We start from the raw sequence: 7122 nt of genomic DNA, 5'->3' as shown, positions 1-7122 counted from the left end.
TTGGTTGTAAAATGCAGGTGAGAAACATCAGTCATTTGGAAGGTGCAGCTGTAATGGAGGGTTCTGCATGAGTTAGCCTGTATTGCAATGAGTGATACCATGGAGCTGATAACAGTATTTTTAGATTGCTTTACATAGCTTCATAGTAATAATACTTCATATAATAATAGTCCTGTTAAGAAGGCAGATTAGTATCTGTAGCTAGGAAGAAAATAAGTTGAAAAGCATTGCCTGACTTGAAGCTGTATGATGAGTCTGTAAAAGCACACAGATTAAAGCCATTGCTGCTCTCTAAGCCCATGATTAGTCCTTTAAACAATCTCCTCCTTTCAGGTGTCCTGTACATTTGGTGGTGGAAAATGTGTGAGTAAACTGGCCAGGACTAGGGCGACAACTGGAGCACTGAGCTGTGATCACAGGGAGTAGTTGGCTGGCTGGTGCTGAACCTGGCCTGGGCTGCTCCTGTCAGACAGCATTGGCAGAGCCACTTACCTGCTCTGTTTTAGGGACTGATTAACTATGTGGATGTAAATTGTGTGGTGCCATTTGTAGAACAGGCTTTCTGCCTCCAGTTTCTTGATACTGATGCAGCCTTGCACGTATCCATACAACCTTCTTTCTGTGGGATGTTTGTGTAACAGTCTGGAACTTGGGACCTGTCAGGAGACAGAAATACTGACTAGCATAGATTTGACATGTACCATGCAGGTACCAAGCTGGTATGAAGAGGGCCACTGTTAATCTGGGATGGTTCATCAGCTGCTTGCACCATGCCACGGCTCAAAAGGTATAGGAAGTAGACCAGAATTTTAAGATTTAGGGGCTTTATTGCTGTATGTAGAATCTACATCCTGTTTCCTCAAAAATGCAGCATGCATACTGCCAGAACTATCTGCTATTTAATTTGAGAAATCTAGCTCGAGATTTTTCAGAATTAGTTGCTGCTGCCTTGTAATTGTGCTTATTTGATTAATAGCATTTTCTTTAAATACGTGCCCAGCTACCAAACTGCCAGAAACACTTTTTTCCTCCTAAAACAAAGAGTCAGCAAAGCAACACTGAAACAGCTTCAGATGAAAGGATCTGAAAATTTCCTAGCAAATGAAGAATTACTCTCTGACTCCATTTGAAATGCAACAATGCCGATATATGACCAAAAGCGCTTCAAGTGCTTTGGCCAAGCTCCATAAACCACACTATAAAGCAGTTAGTCTTTCACAGCATGACCTTCAAAGGTGTTCAAAGGGATTTTTTTCCTCCAGCAAAACAGGCCTTGACAGCAGAACTGCAAGTTCTACTGTTGTACATATTGTTATATTCCAGTGATAATCATGGTTATCATTAGTGTGTCCCAACCTACAAGATGAGCCAGAACACCTAGGATTAAAATGACACCCCTTGGGGGAGATGAAATCATTGTAAAAATTTACTGGAAATACAATTTCAGGAGATTTTGACATCAAAAGGTTCAGCTGAGCCTCCAGCAGAGTTTTCTCAAAGCACTGAAGTACCTGATTTCCACTGAAACTTTTGTATCTTAAATGCCCAAATGCAGATAACCAGTAAGGAAGGTTTTAAATTCAAAAAAGCTTAGCTACAGAGTTACAAAAGTTTCATTTTTCCTCTCTCTTATTCCACATTGGAGAGAAACCCTGTGGGTTTCAACTTGAGCATCAGGATCACCTTTAATGTGGGTACAAAAACTGCATTCGCTCACGCCTTCCAAATCAAATTGTTTAAATGGTTTCCTGTGGGCTTTTCTGGTCTGCTCTGTGTGCATTTCAAGTTGTGGAACATGCCTGCCAGACTACACTAACTAAATGCTTTTTAGTGTTCCCTTTCTAAGGAGATTTCTTTTTCTGTAGAGTTGGGTAGCACAGACTGTGTGCATTAATGAGGAGGATTACCCCCAAGATTTGTAAGAGCAACCACTCTTCTGCAGTGCTGCTCAGAGCAGCCTGTGATGCTTTTAATCCCCATCACAAGCAATTGACACCATCAGTTAACTTAAGCTGCATCTGCCCTGCTGAACTCCAGAGCACTTCAGAGGTTACAGACACACACCATGAAGCGTCTCAGGTGAGATCCATGTGCCAGTTCTTTCCTTGCCTTTCAAGAGAGCAAAGCTGGTTATTGTCTGCACATGGTAACATTCCATATGGCATTTGGGGAGAAATGGACAGATAATGAGGTATTTTGCTCACAGGCCATTCACACATTTAGATGAGACAGGTGATGGGAACAATCTGTGGCTGATTATGGCTGGGAAGAAATGCCTGGATAAATTCAGCAGTGTAAAGAACAAGGGTAGACTTTTTTTTTTTTTCCAAATTCTTTTGGGTTTTATTTTTAGCAAATTAGAGGATGGTTTGCACATTTTCTCAATTGCTCATCTAAGTAAATGCTGTGTATTCCCCATCTTTTAACCTTATCAGATGCTTTCAATCTCATTAAAAGCTGCTCCACCTATTCAGGACACTCATTTGGGTGGCAGAAGTCTGTTTTAATAAGGTCTTTTTTTTTAATGCCAGTTGCTTTTTTCTTAAATTAAAACCAATATTGATTTGTTTCTGGTACACAGAAGTATGCAAATCAACACTGAAGAAATCTGTATTACTTGTTTTTCCTTAGAACTATAAGGCTCTATCTGCTACAAGCTGATAACCCTTGTGGTGCAGCCAGCCCTTTTCTTCCAATTGTACAATCTGGGCATATTACAGGGATGTGTGAAAAATATTACAAACAGATCAGCTTGGTCCTGCATCAGATGTATACAACATATCATGTGTAACATGTATACAGCATGTACAGGCTTTGTATTCCAAACATAAAAAATGTATTTTAGGCATCTTTTCCCAGCAGAAATAAAATAACTATTTTGTCTGTTCCAGCAATAGCATCAAACCAATCCTTGAGGCTGTTGTATTACAGCACCAAGAACCATTTCACTCGGGAGTAGTCAGGTGTTAAACAAAGGATGAGCAAAAGAAGTCAAGTTTTCTTTTCTCTGTTCTGTTTTGGTTTTACATGTTGGCTTCTAGCCATGAAGCAGATCTCTGGGAACTGTAGGGAACATAGACATCAGCTACCACTACTATGTAGTTCCAGAATTTTGATGCTGCATCCTTTTTTTTTTTTTTTTTTTTAAATACATTCTTGAGCCAGTCTAAATCACCAAAAAAAAAAAAAAAAAAAAAAAAAAAAAAAAAAAAAAAAAAAAAAAAAAAAAAAACCACCAACAAAACAACCAACACAGAAAACTAAAAATAGCCTACCAAGAGCTTTGCATCTGTGAAGACACTGGTGGCAAGTCTGTGTAGACAGACCAGTGCTGCCTAGTGTGCTGGACATGTGCCCACAATGTGATGGACTTAGTGAGCAAAGTCTGCACAGCCCACTTAATTAGATGGGTAAATAATTGAGCATGGACCCATATGCAGCCCCATGCTGCCATGGGTGCAGTATCTGCAGGATTCTACTTTGCTTACTTATAGAAGCTAGCTTGCATATGCTGTGAGCTACACTCTGAGCCTGTTATCTAGGAAGGCTTAAAGCTTCTTTTTTTTTCATAGGAAGTGGAGTGAATATTTCATCTGGATAAAATAATTATTTGGTTAAATTATTCCTAACCTCCTTAAATGAGAAGTTCTGCCAAGAATCAACCACCTGAGGACTGGTATGATTAATTTTTGATGTGACCTACTGGCTAATTTTGGCTGAGGAACTGTGCATTTGCTCCAGCTACCTCGACAGCCCAATCCTGCAAGACAGCCTCTGAGCTGGGAATGGCAGCAATGCAGCTCCTGGTGCAGCCAATGGGAGAAAGAAAATAAATGTATTACCTTGCCCTGGAAGAGCATGGCCCTGATAAGCTCTGAGCAGATGTGCTCTGGATCAGGATGTTGTTTGGTGACCCTATCATGAGAAAGGCAAGCACTATTGCCTATTTCTGCACTGGGGACATTGCAGTATTATTCCTTCTAGAAGGAATACTTTGTTTTGCCTGATGTGGATTAAACAGAAGGGTGTGTGAGATGAAAAAACTTTCCCACTACTATTTCTTCATTTGGATTTTTTTTTCTTTTTAACCAGATAAAATTATTTTATTCCAAACTGTGTTTCCTTTTTATTACTGAGCACCACTGCTGGTACATGACAGACACAGAGCATGGGCTGCATGTCCAGAAGGAAGTCTGCTGTATGTGACTGGGCAGGGGCCACCTGAGGTTTCTGGGACAGAGCACAGCAAATGCTTCCCTTCCTGCCTCTACTCAGCACTCTACTGTTGTTGCTCCAGGCTAACTGCCCCTTGCAGAACACAGCCTCTCAGCAAGTCATGATGGCCAGTAGCAGCATTACAATAATCTATCAGTCCCCTTGAATATTTGTCCCATCAGTTGGGCTACAGAAATGCATGTCAGGCACCAAACCATGTATCATGTGAACTGTGATCATGTAAACCTGGTATCATGTAAACCTGATTTCTTTAGGACATGGTCTTTTCTACACTGGGACAATGATTCACCTCATGTCATCCAGGCATTTAAAAATTGTCTACAGATGTACCAGTGTGACTTTACAGCTAATGGAGAAAAATAAGAAATACCGAAGGATGATTCACCTCATCCTAAGATAAGATGTCAAAGACAAGTGAGAAAAATTGCCCTTCAGACATAATTATTCCCGTACATTAATTATAAATGGAGCCTCGGGAGCTCAGGTTAAATAGGGAAATCAAGAGACTAAACCAGATGATTTGTACAATGGGTGTCCCAGTTTTTTCATCACCTCCACTTCTACAAGAAACAATGAGGCTAATTGATAAGCAGCCTTATTCTCCATGGCAAGTGTGCTGGCCTATGATCACAGAGCAGCAGTATTTTGCAAAAGTTATGCTAAGAGGTCAGCAACTCCTTTATTTTTGTTTTCACTAATGGGTTTAATGACAAAGGGGCATGGGGAACTGTAAAGAAACTTGGTGGGAAGAAAGTAGACTGAGTTACAAAGTAAAGGAATTGCTGCCCAAAGCTGAACTTTCATAAAGCAGAATTGTCATTTTACCTGATCTGCTTCTGGCAATGTTCAGTGAGGGCAGAAGATGAAGTCTGCAACATCCAAATGCTACCTGACTTCTCAGGCTAGGATCTTCAGGGGAATTGGATTTTGTATAGGTCTTCTGCTGGCTCTAGCCACAGGGGCAAGTATGGCCCATAAAAACACAATATGCTACTTCCTACCCACCACTGGTTTTCAAATTGTCTCCACAAACTAAAACTCAGACACCTCTGTGTACACTCATACTGGAATGTGATGTGGCAAGTAAACCTGAAGAGAAGCTAAGAAAATCCTGTAGTGGTTAAAATTGTCATGTATTCAGAAAGCATGAGTCAGAATGATCTCATATGATCTCAGATATTATACTGCTGCCACAGTCACATAACTCTCATCAGTATGAACAGAAGTCAGGCATCTTAAGGAGAGACAATACTCCAGAGAGAAACAGAACAACAGAGATTTTAAAAGTGAAAATAATTTCTGATAGCTGTGTCAGTCATCTAATTTTAGTGTCATCTTGAATTATATATATAGTATGTAAAGTAACATGAAACAGCAAGAATATCAATTCCTGATGTCAGAGAGAGGAGTTATTTCTGGCAGGTTTTAATGGATCTGCTGTATCATATGGAAATTTCTTCCAGCTAGCCAGGAATAAAACCACATACAAAACTTACATTCTAACCTTGTAATGGACCCACACCAGGGGACAGTGACAAATTCACAGTTTATGCTAAAGCCACATGTTGTGGTTACTGTCTCTTCTAAGACCCGGTGGGACTTTATGATTGTTGCTTATCTATTTCATAGCACCCAGAAGAGCACTACCTCTCTCGAGATGATACATGACCCTTGCTGGAACACCAGCCTTCTGGTTAAGGGCTGTTCTGAAGCCAGCACACAACATGAGTGGAGCCAAGGGTTTCAAGTGGTTATAGTTACCCAGCACTGCATGCAAGCACTTTAGTTTATTAAGTGCTAAGTCAACACGTAAGAGCTTTTAGCACAGCTGATGTCAAAAAGTAGGAGCAATGGGACAAAAAGCAGAAGACACCCAACCACACTTAGACATCACAACTATGATGCTGGAAGAACATACAGCTGCAATGGCCACACTGCCAGCACAGAAGCAATTAATTGTCAAGTTAATTTGAGACAGGAGACGGTAGTAGCTTTTCAAGTCTGCTCAGGAGTGTCTCACAAGACCAGGAGCCACTCACTGGGCACTGCAGGGGAACCAGTCTGACAGGACCCTGGAGTCAGTGGAGAGGGAAAGAGAGAAAACCTGCAGATGAATAATATTTTCAGGCAGCAGTATCATAGGAAAACCATGTATTAGAAAGACAACATGATCTATCCCAGCACCAGGAACAGGTCAGAAAGACCGGGACAGGATGGCACGTCTGCTGTCTTGTCAGAAATCAAACTGCAGCCTGCGGTGGGCCTTGAGCTGGGTTAGGTACCACTCCTGCGTGGAGAGCAGACCCAGAACACAAATAACATAACATGTACAGGTTTTTTAGAAACTGAAAAGAGGGTCCAGCTCTGGGAATCCTGATAAGAGTCTCATCTTCGAAAGGCAGGAGAAAATGGGACTAGTGCCGATTGCACCTGGCCTCCACGGCGCTGTCCTCGGCCGGCGGACACCTGAGTGACCCACAGGCTCCGTCCGGGCCCTCGGGGCTGTGCCGGGGCTCTCGGGGCTGTGCCGGGGCTCACCCGGGGCCCTCGGGGCTGTGCCGGGGCTCACCCGGGGCCCTCGGGGCTGTGCCGGGGCTCAGCCGCGGCTCCTGCGGCACAGCCCCCGACCCTGCCTCAGGCACGGCAGCGCCGCCGCCCCGCTCAGCCCCGGCTCGGCTCCGGCTCGGCTCCCCGGCCCCGCCCGGAGGTGAGGGAGGACCCGGCGCTCCCCGCCCGCCGCCACACGGGGGGAGTTTCTCCTCAGCGCGGGCAGGTGGGGCCGCCCCGGGCCCGCCCCGCCTCAGCCCCGCGGTACCCGCGGCGTCCCCGGCCCGGCCGCTGCCGCTCGCCGGGAGCCGCCACCGGCAGCAACAGGTCCGTGCCCGC

Source organism: Zosterops lateralis (assembly GCF_965231275.1).
Source record: "Zosterops lateralis genome assembly, chromosome: 3".
Lineage (NCBI taxonomy): Eukaryota > Metazoa > Chordata > Aves > Passeriformes > Zosteropidae > Zosterops > Zosterops lateralis.
The sequence above is the reverse complement of the archived record's forward strand: the minus strand, read 5'-3'. Positions refer to the sequence as shown.